Source organism: Amia ocellicauda, chromosome 10 (assembly GCF_036373705.1).
Source record: "Amia ocellicauda isolate fAmiCal2 chromosome 10, fAmiCal2.hap1, whole genome shotgun sequence".
Taxonomy (NCBI): domain Eukaryota; kingdom Metazoa; phylum Chordata; class Actinopteri; order Amiiformes; family Amiidae; genus Amia; species Amia ocellicauda.
The window spans coordinates 30,134,629-30,153,497 of NC_089859.1; the positions used below are offsets into that span (position 1 = coordinate 30,134,629).

At 40.1% G+C, this 18,869-nt stretch overlaps 1 long non-coding RNA gene across 1 annotated transcript in view; it reads left to right on the forward strand.

Annotated features, from left to right (window-relative positions):
* Positions 1-400: 400 nt before the first annotated feature.
* LOC136759636 (uncharacterized) overlaps positions 401-18,869 on the forward strand; it is a 40,789-nt gene continuing 22,320 nt past the window's right edge. The window contains exon 1 of the long non-coding RNA XR_010820082.1: positions 401-563. This is a non-coding gene — a long non-coding RNA (uncharacterized LOC136759636). The remainder of the gene's footprint in view (positions 564-18,869) is intronic.

Consider the following 18,869-nt stretch of genomic DNA (forward strand, 5'->3'; position numbering starts at 1 on the left):
TATTATTATTATTTTTATTTATTTATTGGCAGACGCCCTTATCCAGGGCCACCAAAATATAAGTGCAATATAAAGTGCAAAAATACAGTGCAGTTCAAGGCATAAAACATTACAAATTCAAATTTACATAATACAGTGCAATTCAAAGCATAATACATTTTACAAATTTCAATTTACACAAGTGAATACAATATGAGGTCGTCCATCCTGGATTGTAAAAGCTGAGTGCAGACAAGATGTTAGGTCACAGTCCGGGGCCAAGGGAAAGGGAGCATAGGGGAAATCAAAATAATACAAACACTAGTAACGCAAGGCAAGAAGTATGATAAAACGTTGTAAAGTGCTATCTTACAGGAGTAAATGGCTAAATTAAAAGTAATGTCTGAAAAGATGTGTCTTGAGTAATCGCCAGAAGGAGGTCAAGGACTCTGCTGTTTTGACTTCGGTGGGAATGCGTGCCGCTATCGGGAGCCAGTGGAGGGAGAGGAGCAGTGGAGTAGCATGTGCGAATCGGAGCAGAGAGAATACCAGACGAGCTGCAGAGTTCTTGATGAGCTGGAGCGGTGAGTAGTAGTTTCAGGCTGGCCGGCCAGGAGGGAGTTGCAGTAGTCCAGGCGGGAGAGGACCAGTGACTGGACGAGCAGCGAGTCGAGTAGTCGGTGAGGAAGGGTCGGATTCAGCGTATGTTGCTCAGGTAGAATCTGCAGGTGCGTGTCAGCGTGGTGATGTGCTGGGTGTAGGAGAGTGCAGGATCGAGGGTCACTCCTAGATTTTTAGCACAAGAAGAAGGAGACAGTGTCATAGAGTCCAAGGGGATTGAGATGGAGAGATCAGCAGAAGGTGAGGAAGAGTGGGGAAAAAATAAGAGATCCAATTTGGAGGTGGAGATAGCAGACAAGCAGGAAGAGATGCGAGAGGGGATGAGAGGATCAGAAGAGGGAAAAGACAGGAAGATCTGGGCATCATCAGCGTAGAAGTGGTAGGAGAAACCATGGGATGCGATGAGGGGGCCCAGGGAGCGAGTGTAGAGAGAGAACAGGAGGGGGCCCAGGACGGAGCCTTGGGGAACGCCTGTGAGGAGAGGTTGGGGGGTGGATGACAAACCTCGCCATGTCACTTGGTTGGTCCGGTTGTTGAGGTAGGAGGAGAACCAGGTGAGAGCAGTCCCAGAGATTCCAAGGTCAGCAAGGCAGGAGAGGAGGATGGAGTGATCAACAGTGTCAAATGCTGCGGAGAGATCAAGGAGAATGAGGACTGAGGAGAGGGAGGCTGCTCAAGCACAGCTGAGGGAGTCAGTGACTGCCAGGACAGCCGTGTCAGTGGAGTGAGCTGTGCGGATGTGGGATTGCAGAGGATCAAGGAGTGAGTGAAGGGAAAGAAATGCAGACAGCTGACGGTGGACAGCACGTTCGAAGGTCTTTGAGAGGAAGGGGAGTAGGGAAACAGGGCGGTAGTTCTGAGGAGAGGTGGGGTCAAGGGTAAGTTTCTTGAGGAGTGGGATGACAGCAGCTTGTTTAAATGCAGAGGGGAAACAGCCAGAGAGGAATGAGGAGTTGAGGAGGGAGGAGATGAAGGGGAGTAGATCAGGAGCGGTCGCTTGGAGGAGGCGAGTAGGGAGAGGGTCCAGGGCACACATTGTAGGTTTGTGACCTAGGAGGAGAGAGGAAAGATCAGAGTCCGAGAGAGGTGAGAATGAAGAAAAGGAAGCTTGATTGATGGGAGACGTGGGTGGGATGGGAGAGGAGGGGGGACTGCTGAAGAGCTTGCGGATGTCTGTGATCTTGGAGGAGAAGAAGGAGGCAAAATCATGTGCAGTGAGAGATGAGGGAGGAGGAGGGGGAGGGGGCAAAGAGGGAGGAGAAGGTGGAGTAGAGTTTGCGGAGGTTGTTGACAGTGGATTCAAAGAGTGATTGGAAGGAAGACTTCTTGGCTGAGGTGAACATGAATGTATGGGGCAACAATGCAGAGTGTACAAAGGCTTGTAAGGTAATACTTAAGGGAAACGGGAAGATGTAGACACTTTTCAAAAAGAGGTGCCCACATCATTACTGCATTCCTTTCACACAGTTCCTATGTCTTATGGCACCGCTTGCGGATTTCTGCTATTGGAGATCAGGAAGTCAGACACAGAGATCACAATGTGCCTCCCAATGTGCAGTGTTCGCATCTGAACACATTAAATAGCTTCCATTTTGGCATATCCTGTTCATTCATCCCAGACATTATTATATTAAACAGCTTTTGTCTTTGTGATAACAGAAATATTCATTTTGCATCAAGTGGTGGCCAAGGTTTCAGAATGTGCTTTTGATGGCGCATTAAAGTTCATTGCCCAGTGGACCTCAGAGACACAGATGCACACGAGATGTGAAATACGGAAACAATGGGGCTTATAGATTAATTTGAACCAATCAATCTTTGCAGCCCGTAGTTTAGAGAGCTCAGGCATAAGCCCTTGCTTATATTTTAACCATTCTAACCACGGGATTATGGTCACTTGAAGGATCTGCGTGATTGCAGGAGCTAATGAAATCTGTTTCGTGTATCAAGTAAGAGTCCTTTGAGGTTCCTGCCTACCAGACCATTATTTTAAATCCTAAATGCCAGTTCACATGGTTTTAATGAGTGGCTGATGTATCAGCTAACATTTCCTTCCGAGGTCTGCAATCAAAATCCCTCACACCCCCCACCATTTAAAACAAAATGTTTGAGGTCACAAATAATTAATTCTGGAAAGCTTCTGCCACTGAATTTATATTAGTCAGTGAATGTCTGTTCTTCAGCATGCAAGGCAGTTACAAGACAATCCTATTTGGTTCTGCAGAAAATGAGAGGAGAACAGGTAAAGACTAAAAAAACATTACATTTCAGATGCTAATTTAGATAAAATGAGAAACTGTAAGTGTTTCCAGACTTTTATTTCATTCAAATAAAAGGTTGTAAAATAATTGTCTCATATTGCAGTTTCCTTACTATTTTTTTGTTTTGATTTTTATTAACCATTTGCCGTGATTTTAAGTCCCTTTATGTCTCTCAATACATGCCCGTTGGTATGCTAATTATAGAAGTCACTGAAGTCTTCTTTCTCACTGGCAAAATCTTCTTGATCATAAGGTCATTGTGTTAGGCTGTCCCACCAAATTTGAATCAAATTTCTCCCTCTGGATTGGTGCTTCACACAGAATGAAATCTAACAAAAGCTTGGCCAGTGGACAGAACTCCTCCATCCTTCATTATAATACCACTTCAACAAGGCATTGCAGCTGGGAAGAAAAAACGGAGCAACTTCAGCACTGGAGGGAGGAGTAAATTAGCCCGCTTTGAAACAGCCTAGCAGGCATTAAAAATCATAAACTTTACTGTCAGAAGTCAGAACAAACCAGGCTGGTTACATAACAGGCATATATATGTTTAATTAAAGATGTTAAAAAAAGAAAGGTTCCAGCAAAGGAAATGCACAATGTGTTGGATTGTTTCACACTGTCGAATACTTCCCAAACAGAAATGGAAACTACATGTTCAGCAACCCAGCTGCAGGGTGTTTTGTGTGGGCCGAGCACCAGGCTAGCATTCTGAATTCCTTTGTAGGATACAGAGTAACCTTTGGTGCTCCATTCATTCCAGTTACTAAGTAATGTATACTGAAGTCCTGGCTCAGCTCCAGAAAAACATTGCTGACATAATATCACAAGAACTCTTTTTAACCTTGTACAATTCCCCAAGTCAGCAGGGTATGTGTTCTCAATCTCTAGCAAGCACTAGCAAGAAACAGGAGGTATTTGCATTTTTGTTCTGTTAATTTTTGGGGCGCAAGACGACAAAGCATGGGCCTAAGATATGCTAACCTCATATTATAGATCATTAAGCCATCATTCTGGTCCCGAGAAACTTGCATCATTAGGCCACCTGCTTGTTTTAATGTTACAATTCACCAGAACAAACTGTAGAGTTTAGCCATTAAATAGAGGACTAAACAAACTACAGGAGTCACTGTTAGATTGAACTCTGAAACCTTTTCAACCCCAGTCCTGTGATCCCCTCCTGAAACAAACAGATAAACTATATTACTCCCTGAAAAGTGGCATCATTCAAACACCTGTAGAAATGTAGAGCCAGTAGTAAAGGTGTGATTAATGGAAAGGATTGGAACAGGAAATAATCTCTGTCCCAGGGAAGGAGTGTGATTAGAAGTGTTAATTAGAAAAGCAATTTAGGGAAGCCACGCTCACACAATTCAAACTAATTTGCAAAGTCTCTTAAATTCAGAGTTGTTTAGGTCAGAGACTAAAAACAAAATTACCTGACTCACAGCCTTTAACACTCTACACAGGAAGTTCTTTAAACTGTTACTGTATTTATAACTCACAGCAACACTCATCCGTTAATTTATGCAGTCTTAATTATCTTAATTTTGTTTAATTTGTAGTGAAAAAATAGAAGGAAAGGGACTGAATGTCTATATATGTATCTGACGGCTGAAGTCTGAAATTCGGTGTAAAAAATCTTGTGTATTAGCGTTTTTAAAGGAAAAAATAAAACTTTCAGAGAAGTCTGAGAAGTTGAAAGGAAAGATCTATTTATTGATTTTGAACTAAATGCATCCTCTAATATTTACTTCTTGTTTAATTAATTCTAAAAAGGAGCTTTAAAAAAAACAAAGATTACAAGTAGACGTTTTTATTCAGCTTTTTCTCACAGCCTTTGGACCTGTAGACCACAATACATCTGAAAGCATTCCTTTTACAATAGCCATCCTTCCAGGTGCTCCTCCTCAGCAATGTAGCAGTACGCTGAGTTTTCTTTTCTTTTTCTTTTAAGTTAAGTGATGACAAAACCAGGCAAAGCTCAGAGATGCTGAGAAGCCAGATTCCCTGTGGTGTTTGTCCAATGAACCTCAACTGCGACCCTGAGGGAACAACAGCCCCTCACCCCATTGTTTAGTTTCCCTCCCCCCAGCCCTCCCACCCTCCTCTGGAAAGACATTCAACCCAGGGGCCTCTCGATACAAAAGGATGAGGTGGCCACTGCAGCATGTGGGTACCATTGCGTGTCCAGTCAGGGCAGCCTCGCAGCACAGGGCTCATTGTGCTGAACACTGCTGTGGTTAGGTGACACATACCATAAACCCTTGATGACCAAACTGACTAAGCCAAGCCACCTGATTTGGTCCCCCTCGACTGCCAGACTGAATTTGAATGTTAAGCAGATGAAAAGGCAGGATATTAGGCCATTATGCTACCCGATTCCCTGGTTTGTCATGCTGCTTAACTGCTGCTGCTAGTTTGGGACTCCCTCTCATCCAATGCCAGGGTGTAGACTTTAAAGAGAGAAACAACTCTAATGTATCCTGTTTTCCAGTGGGAAGAAAAAACATTCTCAGACAATATTCGATGGTCAAATGATATACATTACTCAAACAGGAAGGAGAAAGGAACTGAAACACAAGTGCCACATCGTGTCACCCTGTAACTGCAGCACAATCATGACTCACAAACTTCAAAGTGGCATGAGAGACGAGCTCGAAGACCAGCAATGTTAAATTAAGATATGCGTCTGGAAAGGCCGATCTGTAGTTTTGCTGTCTGATGTAAGTGATCTCTGTCAAAGATAACAGTCCACATTGTGTTTATATTGCCTGGCCAGTCTCCCAGACACTGTACCTCCTGCTGTCATCTCAAACATGGAGAGAGGCTGGGATTTTAATCCCTGTCGTCTAAAACTGCCTCTCTCACGGAGACGGCTCTTTAATGAATTCCTCCACTGCACATAAAAAAAAACAAAAAAAAAAACAGTTTAACCTTGATTATTTAAGCTCAGCATTTGATTTTAACAGCATGTGTTGCCCTACTGTAACAACACCCTACACATTCATAATGATTCATTCCTTATATACATTTTATATCCGCAATTAAACAAATAAAGTCTGTCTGCATTTTCGACTGCATGCCTTTTATTTTTCCCCCATGCAGATAGAAAAAGAATGTTAATGTTAAAAATCTTTAACAGAACGAAATCACAGTAAAACAGCAAGTTACAAAGGCCTACAACATACTCCCCTTTTTCGGGAAAGGCAAAAACTTCACCTTTCCTTAAATATTTAAAGTTTAAGTTTGAAAGCATGTAAGCTGCTTTCGGAGAGAAACGGAAACCTGATTATTTTTCTTGTGACCCTGCTGGCAGTTTTCTTTTGGGATCAGAATCAGCACACAGCCACAGCACAGCTAGAGTCTGTGATCCCATGTGCCCTGCAGGACTCACATGATAATCACATAAGTAGGCAGATTGTGGTCTAGGGAACACTCTGCTCCCCAAACATTTTACACAACATCACAAATTTGTTACATCAGCTTTTTAAACAATTAATTCATACTCCACTGCTCTTAGAATTTGGCAGGTATATATATAAAAAACACTCTTCTCCATTTTCAATCTGTTATTACTCTTTTCTGGTGTGCATTAGCTTCCTAGTCTATACTATCATTTTCATGCCATGTTACTTATTATTAAAGGGCAGTGATAATTGCACATGATAATTATCTACAGAAATGTATGCTTTTAGATTTAGTTTAGACTTGACTATAAATTAGTTTAGACTATTTTTAAAGCATTTGACCAAAAATACACTGTATATTTGATCAAAAAGTAATGTAATACTTATTATCTTTGTGACTATTTTATTTTTAGCTTTTATTTTTAACTGTATATCAGCCAAATCTAGTTTTTTTAGTTTTAATGTGGCTACTCTTTTTGGTTGTGTCCTTAAAAACAAGAACAAAATGAGACAAATGTATTGCATATTGTACATAATTAAATATAAAGCTGTATTTAATATTCAGTATAATTATCATGGGAGGCCATTCAATTCAGTGTTAATACATCTGATTAAAAGGTGCACAGATATATCTATTGATACAACATCATATAGCACAGAGCATAGTAAATAGAAAGTGCATAAAAGGCTAGATTATTGTCTGTGGACACATTACTAGACTGGACAAAACCTATTTATAATTAGTGTATTATAGTGAATTACACCTGCTGCTAAAATGCTCTCTGCTGAGACTCTTTGACAAGTAAATCTTACACCAATTCTTACTATTTGTGAATTATGCATGACAATGTGCAGTTTCAGCAGAGACTTCTGCAATAAAAAGCTTCTGTCAAGCCAGAAACAAATACATTATTGTAGCAATGCTTATAAGGGGTGTCTATCATTTTGAAAGGTTCATCGCCATCAACAGTCATTATTACAGGTCCAGGTTCTTCTGGTTCTTAAAGAAGTTGTTTTCTTTTCCATTTGGCTTGGGACACATTTTTAATTCCTTAGACCTCTGGAGGGGTCGAGTCTGTATATTTCAGAATTGTTGTGTGAATTAGCTCAGTTCTCCGGATGTTGTTGAGGTAAGCGCTTAATGCAAATGTATTCCCCCACTGTCTCTATTTGTATAAATGCTGTGAGTCATGCAAAACAACTCAGCTCTCCTAGGATTACGAAAGGTTTTCGTCAGCCGGTGCATAAAACACACTGCAGAACATCACCTCTTTGAATCCCTCCAGTCTGGCTTCTGTTGCTACACTGCACTGATACTGAATCCGGGAGGAATGGGGTAATAGCAGGCTTGTTACACCACCAACTTGGCTGTCCTCCTTCAACAGATACACGTGTCTCTTTGGTACAGAATGCACTTGGTTGATGTTCTGTGTTTGGGATTATGTAATTAGTCTTCCTTTTTATGGGGCAATGTTCTGCCTAGACAGACTGTTGGTATGGTGTCCCACAAGGTCCTGTTCTTGGTCCCATCATTAATTCTCCCTATATTTATAATATACAGACATGCTTAAGGACCAATGTGAGGTCTTTCCCCGTCACCTTTCATAATCTTAAATACAGATGTGTAGCGGACAGATGTCCATGATTTCTTCAGCTGCTTGCACCAAAACTTCTCTGTTACTGGAACCCAAACCACAACAGCAACAGCATGTCTCCTTGGCCTTGGAAACTAGTACCATGCCATGCCCTTGTAATCAGAAACCTAGGAGTTCAGACTTAAAACATCAGACATATCATTAAATCACCCTTTTAAGCCCACCCACAGCTCTTAATGAAAGCACCTCTATCTGTGCTCATGCTCATGTTATTCCTGTGTCTCTGCTTGCCTGGACTACTGTGATGCTCTACTTACTGGACTCCCATTGCACTCCATCACCGGGCTCCAGCTGGTACAAAGCACAACAGCCTGAATTCTAATTGGTACCAAGCAGCATGAGCCCATTAATCAACACACCTGGCTCATCTATGCTGGCTGGTTATCGGATTTGCAGTCACTTTCCAGACTCTTCTCCTAACCTACAAATATTGCTTCCAATTAGCTTCCTGATCTGCTGAACGTTACTAGGTGGCAACGGAAATCTGTTGACTCCGGCCTGCTCAGAACTCTTACATCTCTGTGAACTACACTCAGGGGGAAACTTTCAGCTCTGGATCTCTCTGCCAAGTACTGTCTAGACAGACCCTTACCCTCTCCTTTGGCGAAATCTAAATAAAGATGCATTTGTTCTCTTCAGCCTACCCCTTATAGTCAAATCTTTTCTGCACCATTTCATTTTTTATGCTCAAATAGTTGTTTTTTTTATCAGGGCAGATTTCTCTGCATCAGCTCTCATTAATGACGTAACAATATATCACGATTTCCCATATTTCTTAATTATGTTGTCACATCATTAGTACTGTATTTTGGATATGGAAAATTAATCCTGACTTGCAATTTATTTTAATCAGTTACTGAAAAGTTTAAACTTTAAACAATACACTAGCACCTTGTACAATCTTGGAATTGTAAAGCGATTTGTGTTGAGATCTTTATCTTGATACATGATTGTTAATCTTCTGCTTTTACCTCTGCTGTGCCCTAGTTTAGCAATTAATTGTATAGATGGAAAGGTACTCTTTGACAGGAAAATAGATTGAGTAATTAAGACAATTAAGACGAATTCTACTGGGTCAAGGGGTCTCTTCTAACTCTTGATTGAAGTTACATTTGTCTTAGTGGGTGAAATCCTTAGATGTATATTATTGATTCTGCTTTATTTCAGTTAAAAAATTGAAATGTGTGAAGAACATAGCATTGTCTCAAAGGGAGCAATGTCATGTTTTTTAGAATGGCATGTTAAACATATTAAATAAGACTAAAAACATGCGGGATGAATAGCTTCAACCAGCAGCTTCCAAGTATTAAGTGGCAGCTATTTGTTATAGGTGGTGGTGGGGTGCATTTAAATTGGAGAATTCTTGTAAGCGACAGCTCGGTATGTGTCTTTGTTTCTGTTGTGTGGGTGTATAATTTACCGATCATTTGAAATGCTGGTTAACGTCCGCCTCTTGGTGAACCAAAAGTATGGAGCTGCACTTTGCGGAATGAGAAACAGGTGTCACATGCAGTCAACATGGCAAGTTGCATCTGCTGAAACACACAGCACTCTCCTCTTTACCATATGATTGCACAGTACGTTTGCAGATTTAACCCCCAATTGACTTTTGTTGGGTAACTGTTTTTTTTTTTTTAACACGTAAATCAAATTTAAATATTTTTTAAGTTAAACTAGCGATTGTGCTAGCAGCCTGGGCTAAATTCGATGTTTTTTTTTTTTCTTCTCTAACCACTCTTGTTCTCTAATACATTTGCGAGCAGCTGGACACAGTGTCCAGTGAAACAGTGGAACAGTGAAATGTACCTTACATTGACCTGCAAGAGCACCACACACATATTTGTAAGTGTGAAGATAATGAGAAGAACATCTGTGTGTTTATTGCACCACGCCTACAGAAATAAATGTTGCTGGGAAAGCTGCCCAGTCACCAAAAAAAATTATTACTCAATATTCTCAATAAACACAGCCTCGTACTGTGGTCATCTTGCAAGGAAGGAAGGAGAATAAAAATGCAGTGACCGACAATGTGAATGAAAGATCACACCTAGTTAGATTTCTAGGTCTGGATCGTTTCAAAATCCTATATCTGGCAAGTTCTAGGAGAAAAAATAATAATAATAAAGCGTTTGCGCTAACTGATTTTTGAATTGAATGTCGTAAAAGCAATACATGTCCTCTGTGGATTTTTTTTAAGTGTATCAGCAGGGAATCTCCACTGAAAAGTAAATCAATCTAGTCTTCTTGGGGACTAATTCTTCTTAATTATGAACCAGGAATTTGAGTGGGAAGAAACAAGAGTGCTGTCGAACATTATGTTATTGCTGAATGCAATCCCTGGATAAATCAGGCCCTGTTGTTTTGGCGATTGTGTAATTACTGTATCGCACTGGGCAAAGAGCTTGAGCTATATTTTTTTCAGACCCTTCTGAGCTGGTCTGGGATTTGACGGATGATTGCGTACATTTAGCTTGAATTTCATGGGTAATTGATATAAGAGTGTTGGAAGGCAGTACAATAGCAATGGACTGTGTGTGCATGTGAGTGTGAGGAGTCAGCAAGGTCAGCAGGCCAGCCCACTCTCTAGCTATAAATAGAAATTAAGCAACAAGATGCATATACTTCGTTTTGTAAATCTAATCACAGTGGCAGATCTGAGACAGGGGGGCCAGTCTAAGCTGAACAGTGCTCAGAGTGACCGAGTATGTTCAAGTGTTGAAATAACGAGAGAGAACGCACAGCAGAATATCTCAGGTACATCAAATGTACAAATTCGCTTGCCTTTCTACAGTAAGTGGTATGACCTGTGACCTCCTTTAACCAGTATCACTTTTAATTCATTAAAACAATCTAATACATTTTCTGCAGATTACGCAGCATACACACTTAAAACTGAACAGAAACAATTCTCAGATTGAGTAGTGTTTATGATGCTGGCCATCTCAAAATCAATTTTGCGAATGCAGTAACTACAGTTACTACAGCAGTCGCAAATAAATAAGCTAATTAAAACTATCTGTGCCTGGCTTCCACATTTGCATATCAGTTTCAAAGGTTACAGCATAATTGTTTTGGGCAAAGTTGGAGAAAACAATCATTGGCTCAGAATGTATTTGACATGCACCTCTGAATAGTGGCCCTTAGTTGAATGAATTGGGAAGGCTTTAATTAATGACCCACTTTATTAAAACTAGGAATTAGTACGGAGACGAGTGATCAAATTTCAGACCACTCCATAATATCGGTTTAACAATTATTGCTGGAACTAATTAAGGAATCCAATTAACGCTGCAGGAATGGGAGTATGGAGAGATACAAGACTCCAGTGCAACATTTCCAATTTGTATCTCGGCTGAAAATTAGATATACAGCTTGTAGCATTCCTAGTTTCTTGGGAAATAAATGGTTTATATTTATATTATTTATTTATCACCGATTCCAGTTATACACATGCGCTCCAGAAACTCAAACTCAGAGCTTATGAAGACATAGGCCCCTATTTTCACAACCCCATTTTGACATGCCTTTGTGTCACGTGTCTGATACCTCTCTTCTCTGAATCCATTCAGTCTTAACTGGGAATTTGATTTTAAATTGATTTGATGAATCAATAATTGAGAATGAGCGAAGAGTTGAGGTTTCTCCTAATTCACAAGTTAAAGCTACAAATTATAGTACAGCCAGCCATTAATTTTAAGCATTAAACTACTAGACGTAACTTCCTGGACATGGACAAAGACTACCCTTTTCCACCCAGCGGAGGAAATCAATATACAGAACACTCATCAGTGGATTAAGGAAGCTGCCAGTTGTCGCAGCCTTCAAGACAGACAAGTCCTAATTGGAAAAGATATGGACACTGATACTATCATCCCTTTTTCTTGGCACCACTTCAATGTGTCCCTTTAAACATGTTAAGCATGGTGATCAGGTGTGCTCTTGATTCAGTGCCGGGTGCTGCCAGCCTGTTTCCTGGTCATGGCGAGTTTTTGAGGCCCAGCTAGTATAAAATTTCCTCCCCTGAAATCAAATCCAAAGCCTGGCTCTGAAGCTGGTGGAGGAAGTGCTTGTCAAGTGTAATAAAAACAATTTGACTCTCATTCTGTGAGCCTGTATCCTGTTTCATCGCTGACAATAGCCTGAGCTGTGCAGGCCTCTGTTCAGCGCTGAAACGAGAGCCCGTGCGAGGACATCGCCTAGAGCACTGCGTAGCACTGCTCACCGCTAAGCATGTCAAACCAGCTTTTAAATTGTTCGGTTTAACAGAAATGTGTGTTCTGATGGTTGTCTTTCACATTTGATATTTCTCCATCAGATCATACATGATTAATTTGTTTTAGATCTAACATTAGAGTTGTATGATTACTGAACTTATTATAATTAAGTAACAAACAAATGATCTGAGTAATCTTATTGCTTTAAGGTTATAAACAGCTTGTGTCCACTTTAAGTTACCATTTCTCAGACTAAACTTTCCCAAACTAGGAGTTACATTAACATTGATAATACAATTGCAAAAGAGACTCAAAACGTTTTAGGCCACACTATCTGTGAGCTGATTTGTCTATCGATTACTGCAATCCATGTTATCTATATCATGGGATCTGCAAATAGCCTTTATATGTGTGTCAGTGATGAGAAACATCATAAACATGATCGGACCAGATCTTAACCATGTTCTTTTGTGTGCAACAGCTGTTAAACATGTGTAAAGGAGATGCGCTCATTCCAGGTTAAGACATTTAATTCATACAGAAAGGCACAATCACATTCAAATTGCACAATTTTAAAACAAAATAGCTAGCTTGCAAATAAGTGCTTCGAATTGAAATTACATTCAAATCAGGTCCCCATTGTTGAGAAGCGAAAGAGGCCGGTGGACACAATTCTCAGGATCGCCTGTTACAGATCAGACTTTTCATTTATTCTAGTTATTTATTTCCTCCAAAGGATCATTTTATCAGGATGTTGCTACACTGAACATTGCTAGAGAAAGTATCATATTTGTGTGCCCAGCTCTGTCCAATTACTCTTGTTCTCAAGATGGGCATAATGCCTGTGAATGCAAGATGTGGATTTAGGATATCCTTTCAGATGTATCAAATGCATTTTCCAGTTGAATAATCCTGAGCCAGCTTTGGTTCTTAAGGGTGAAATAGCTGGGTAAATATAAAATGCGTCCTTGGGAAATAGTCTGTCGTCCGTGTCACGATAACTACATGCAGATGACAGCGCTTCCGGCTCCAAGTTCCTCACAGAATGTATGGGAGTGCATAGGACAACCACAACTACACCTCAGACAGCCGCTAGAGGGAATTCATTATGCCAGTCAGCAACAGGAAATGTGGTCTTACAAACATTGTGCAGTGCAGAAGCTCTGAGCACGTGTTGCAAATAGCAGCACTAGGTTAAAGTATATTACTGTCATCATGTGTTTTAAATGCTGGCAGTTAAAATATGAAGTGAATGGTTATTACCTTCATGGGAGATGGATGGCTTTTGCAGAAAGTATGTTCACAGGAGACCTTGCTCAACAGATGTTGGAGTCCCTGTTTCAACACAGATTTGGTTCTCTTAAAAATAGCCTTAAGCCAGAGAACATTGGAAACTCTTGCAGGCATTTGGCATTTGACTGGATCAGGTTTAGTTTTCATATCTAATATTAAGCACATATTATCACCCTGACAAGTTTCCCTGGGGCTTTACACTTCAGGCACTGAAAGGGAGATTTGTAAACCGTTTTAAGACTTGCTTGTCCTCATGTGTATTTTTGTATACACAATTCTAAATCACCAGCCACTTCATTTCAAAAACTTTAATGGGATCAAGTGTATTACAAGCCTAACTGTCATATTCCTTTTGAGAAATAAAAAGATCTGCAAAAGTAGCATGCAGCAGCAAAATACTCATTAAAAAATACAAAATTGTTAGACAATATTCAGCCACTTTTGGGCATATCCCCTTTTTGATGAGCAGGAGGTACTGATTGTATTATCTTATTCATCTTCAGTCTCCAAATGGTTCCTTGTACACATTTCTCCTGTAACAATATTACAGAAGCTTTTCTATCCAGTCTCTTCGCTCTTGCACTGACTTAATATATTTCTGTGTTTCTACATTTTTTATAAGCCAAGGAACTGATATTATTACTTTACAAAACGAATCTCCTGGGCTGTTCAGCACTCTTGCTCTTACGCACTTTCTTATTATGTCTGATGATTATAAAGGTATCACACAAGCACAATAAAACATTTGAATGTTTGCCATTTGAGAATCCCACTGTTTCTTTGGTAAGTGGAAACATACAGTTAGGAGACGCTTAAGCAAAGACAGACCCTAGAAGCTCCACATCAATATGGGCTAAATATGTTTTTCAGATAACAGATCTGCCAGTCCTACACATTTTCATAACCTCCCCAGTGAAGATATGGAGGAAATTAGCAGTCTTGCACTTTAACCTGCAGAGGAAACTACAGTCATATGTACAGAACTATAATCTCATTGTGGTTTCTCCTTAAAAAGGCTGAAGTCATTATCTCAATCAGTTATTTTATACACAGCATTTAGCACTGGAAGAGAAATATCTTCAACAACATTGCTACTTCAGGTAAACATGAATTTAATGAATTTAAATACATTTGAATATTGAGATCTAAACAGTTTTAGCAGCCCCTGCCCTCCTAACGATATGTCCAAAAAGTGGCCCTTTTTCTCAGTCAGATTCATTTTCTGGCAGCCAGCAGTGGGTTTTTGTTTTTTTCTTTATTTTCCAGGTGAGAGAAACACAAAAGTCCCATGTATGTCCTTGAGCCTCTGCCCTCCTACTATGCCCTGCACCAATTAAATAAAATTAAGTTGTACATCCCTGTTTTATTCAATCCACAAAACAATGTCGACTGAATTCGTTCTGGTTGATAAACCACATTTATGACTGTCTTAAGCATCTACAGTAGCCTTTAGAACTGTTATGTTAAATTTGGTTAAATCATGTTTAATTTAATAAAGGGTTGCAGCTGTTCGTCACTTTTTAACCGAACAAAGAGAAAATCCCATAGTTGTTTGAAAGGCAAGAAGCGTAAGCTGAATGTTCCACATATCCGTTTGAGCCACAGAAGGAATTATCTTCTGCTTAAATGAAAGCAAGGTTTTTCTAGGCAATGTATTTCATCACCTGTCTGCATGATCCAGACTATGCAAAAAGAAAAGAAACGGCCTGTTGGCCTCATTATATTAAGAAAACGTTGTGCTGAGAGCTGCAGATCAAATGAGGCATGTCCAGGAAGTGAGATAAATATGGGTTCCCTTGTATGAGCTAGCACTAATAAAAGATACTCTAGGCCTGACCTGAATTACCTGCAGGGCCAAGTTGACCTTATGTGAAAGACATAAAAATAAATAAACAGTAATAAACTACAAGTTCAGGGGACATGTGCTTCATTTGTGATGCACATATGTAGGTAAGGACAATGAGAACGCATATGCAAACAATTTGGATTATTTTCTGTGTTGACTCAATCACTAACAATGCAAAATTAATGACATTCATGAATGTATAACAGTCCGTCATTCATTCAAGTGTCGTAATGTTGTTTTTGCGCAATTATTTCGTGTCGTCACATAACACGTGATTGTGGGCCTCCATCTTTGTTTGGGGGTAAAGCTCGTACAGAAACAAATGACAGGTGATTGAAAATATTGTGAAATAAGGCAGATAACTGATCTTAAATCTACTTTTACAGTGTGAAACTTTTGATAGCATAGATGCCGTAGCAGTATGAAGAGACATTGCTGTCTGAGGCACGAAAACGTTACTTTGAGAAATTACATTTGGCTGGATTAGAAATGTGTCCATAAAAGGTTCAAGCAGATTCATAGACAACAAAGATATTTACACATAATTACCGGATAAAAGGTGATTGTAATTGTTGATGTGTGAATCATATTCTTCACAGAGAGCTTTCAACCAAACGAAGGCATTTAATCGAGCTATATATACAGCCACAGAGAAGGGCAAGGTCAATCCCCCAAACTCCAGTAAATGGCGTAAAAACTACGAAAACACGCCCATTTCCACCAGGCATGCTAAACCCAGAAAGGCGGAGCATGTCTGCGGGAAACAGCGAGAAAGCAGTGAGTTTTTCCTGAACACATTAATTGAATTTTCAGTTCATGCCTTAATTAATTGATGTCTCTGATTTTCCTTAGGTTGTACACAAGTCATGCTGTGCCAAGAGTTTGCTAATTACATTTGGTTGTAAGCAAATGTATTAAAATTTGAAGACATATACCTATGACTTCATGCTCATTAAGAGGTGTTGTATTGACAAGGTGCATTTTGATTCCTGTGTTAAATGTTGTCTATGAATTGAATGTTGAGCTGTGTGTGTGTGTGTGTGTGTGTGTGTGTGTGTGTGTGTGTGTGTGTGTGTGTCCACAGTGGTGGCAAGGTGGACGGTCTGTCTCACCCGCAGTGCTGGACAGTGAGCCGGGGTCAGGGGTGATGGATGGTGCCGTGGACTGGAGACAGGCAGGCATCTGCAGGCTACAGCAAATGATGGTGTGTGGTACAGATAATCCCTTAAATGCTCACAAATGGCCCATTTTAATGCTAGAAATTCAAATTTTCCAGAGTGCATATGGTAGTTTTTCTCTGGCAGTGTCAGTGTTCTTAAGCCATATGCAATTACGACCCTCTTACCTCCCTGCCTTTGGTATAACACTGCTCCAGGTCCTTTTGTGATGTGTCACAGTGTAACACAAATGTCTGTCTGAAGTCCAGCTATCCCAGGACAGTGTACTTAGGCTGTTTCAGGGGGCAGGTAAAGAAGGGGGGGGCACGGAACACAGGGGCCTATCAGCAGCTTTGTTTTAAAACATTGTGTGTTTCTGTGTCATAGGTTATGACCCATAAGCCCTCTGGAAACTTTCTTAATTTCAGATACAAGGTTACAGCCACAACCCAATGTTTTACACGCTGGTTTGTGGACTGGTATTGATGCAACTCAGCAACGTTATCAATGCTCAGGGCTATGACCTCTATTTTCGGACTATGACAATGGCTCTGCAAATCCGAGTACCCGAAACGCCCCTCCAGTGCACTTGAGCGTTTTTACTGGCCCACAGGCAGATAGGGACACATGTATCCAATGCCAATGCCCACCAAGACACACCCACTAACCACTTGGCTGTATAATCTCACAATCAAAGGCTTTTGATGTATGCTATACTTTATAGACTGTTCACAGATTTCTCTACTATTCTTCAGATAAAGATTTCAGTCCCTCTCGCCTTGAGTAAGTTACAGTGCCTTCATGATATATTGTGCTGTACTCTACAGATGAATGTTAAAAATCTGTATTTACCTTGACACACCTGAAGCTAAAGTTTGGTCCCCTCTTTGGAGTCATTCCACAAAAGATTAAACCTGGTTAAATGAGAAAGCAAATTCTCTGTTGTAGATTAAATTTCTCATCTCTCAGAATGGTGAGCTTAAATGACAACCTTGACGTTTGTGTGTTTTTATTATTTTAGGTTTCAGTTTTTCTTGGTTTCTCGCCATATTCCCTCACCATATTTTGCTCTTATCAAAAGTGACAGTGCAAGGGAAATTTATAGACCCAAGTGAAGTATCACTTTCTTGCAGCTGTGTAGATACGTATTCATGAGCACGTGCTGCTTGTCCAGATCTGGCTTGCCTCACTGTTCCAGATGTCTATACGCCTTGTGCAACTTTCATTTTAAATGTATTATACTGGACTGGATAAAGTACTTTAATCACCCACCTTCCCACTCCCAACCCACCTTGCTATAACTCTGCTTAGAAGTGTTATCCAGTCTGTATGAAAAAAGCCAAAAACCATGATGTAGGATTCAGGCATTGTGCTACCTAAATATTTAGGTGCCCCCTACTTTGGCTTCCTCCTCTTACAACCTTTCTGGCACCTGCCCACTGAATTAAATTGAGAGGATGAAAAAGGGCCTAAGTTCTATTTATTTTAGTGTAATCATTAGGATTATGTTGACGAAGAAACGCATTAATGCATAATCTCCTGCCCCCTCCCCCCAAGCTCTATAACACTGGCTGCTTTTAATTTGGAAATAAAATTGAAGCGCTCATTTGGAGCAGCTTTGAGCCCCTGCCAAGCTCTCGTTTGCATTGTGCGCTTGCAGCTGGGTTTGCTTTCCTGAGATCTTTTTTTCCTCCCTTTCCCCATTGCTTTTCTTTCAGGACTGTGTGTGAAAAAGGGAAGGTCAGCACTCTGAATGCACTTGTCATGCCGCCAGCTTTGCATGCCTCTTGCCCCATTACTTTCTACAATAACAAATTGTAAACACATAGGAAATTGGAAGCATGTCATGTTCTCTCATTCCTTATTTTACCTTAATTATATGCTTTGGTACAAATGTCTGTTGGGTTAGTGGTTATCTGACATGGAAATCACTTGTCAGCCTAGCTTCAGGAGAGATTTTGTTAAGAAAATATAAATGAGTAAAAGGAGAACGCAAACCTGGGCCACCTTAATTTGAAGCAAGTAACATGAAAGTCCTAACTCTCAATACCCAGCAGAGCTTTTTGTTATTTATAGTTTTAAAACTGCTACAATTGGCTGTGTTCCTCCACGAAAAGTTGCCTTTAAATCAAAGGATGTGTTGAGAGTTGAACAACGAGATAGTGTTACACCCAAGTAAAGTAACCCCCATTAATTAAGTTATATTAAATTTGGAATATATTCCTCATCTATAAAATAAGTGCTGACAGTTTATTGTTTTTCATGTAGTTGAAAAATGTTTTCCGTCTGCCAATGCCATATCAAGAAGAAGTCTGTAAATCCTTGTGAAAGGCTAATGTTATGTTTTCTGGTGTATTTAAAAACTGTCGATTTTGATTTTGTTTTGCAGACCTATATCATATAATATTGGTGTCATTATATAACCGTGTTTCA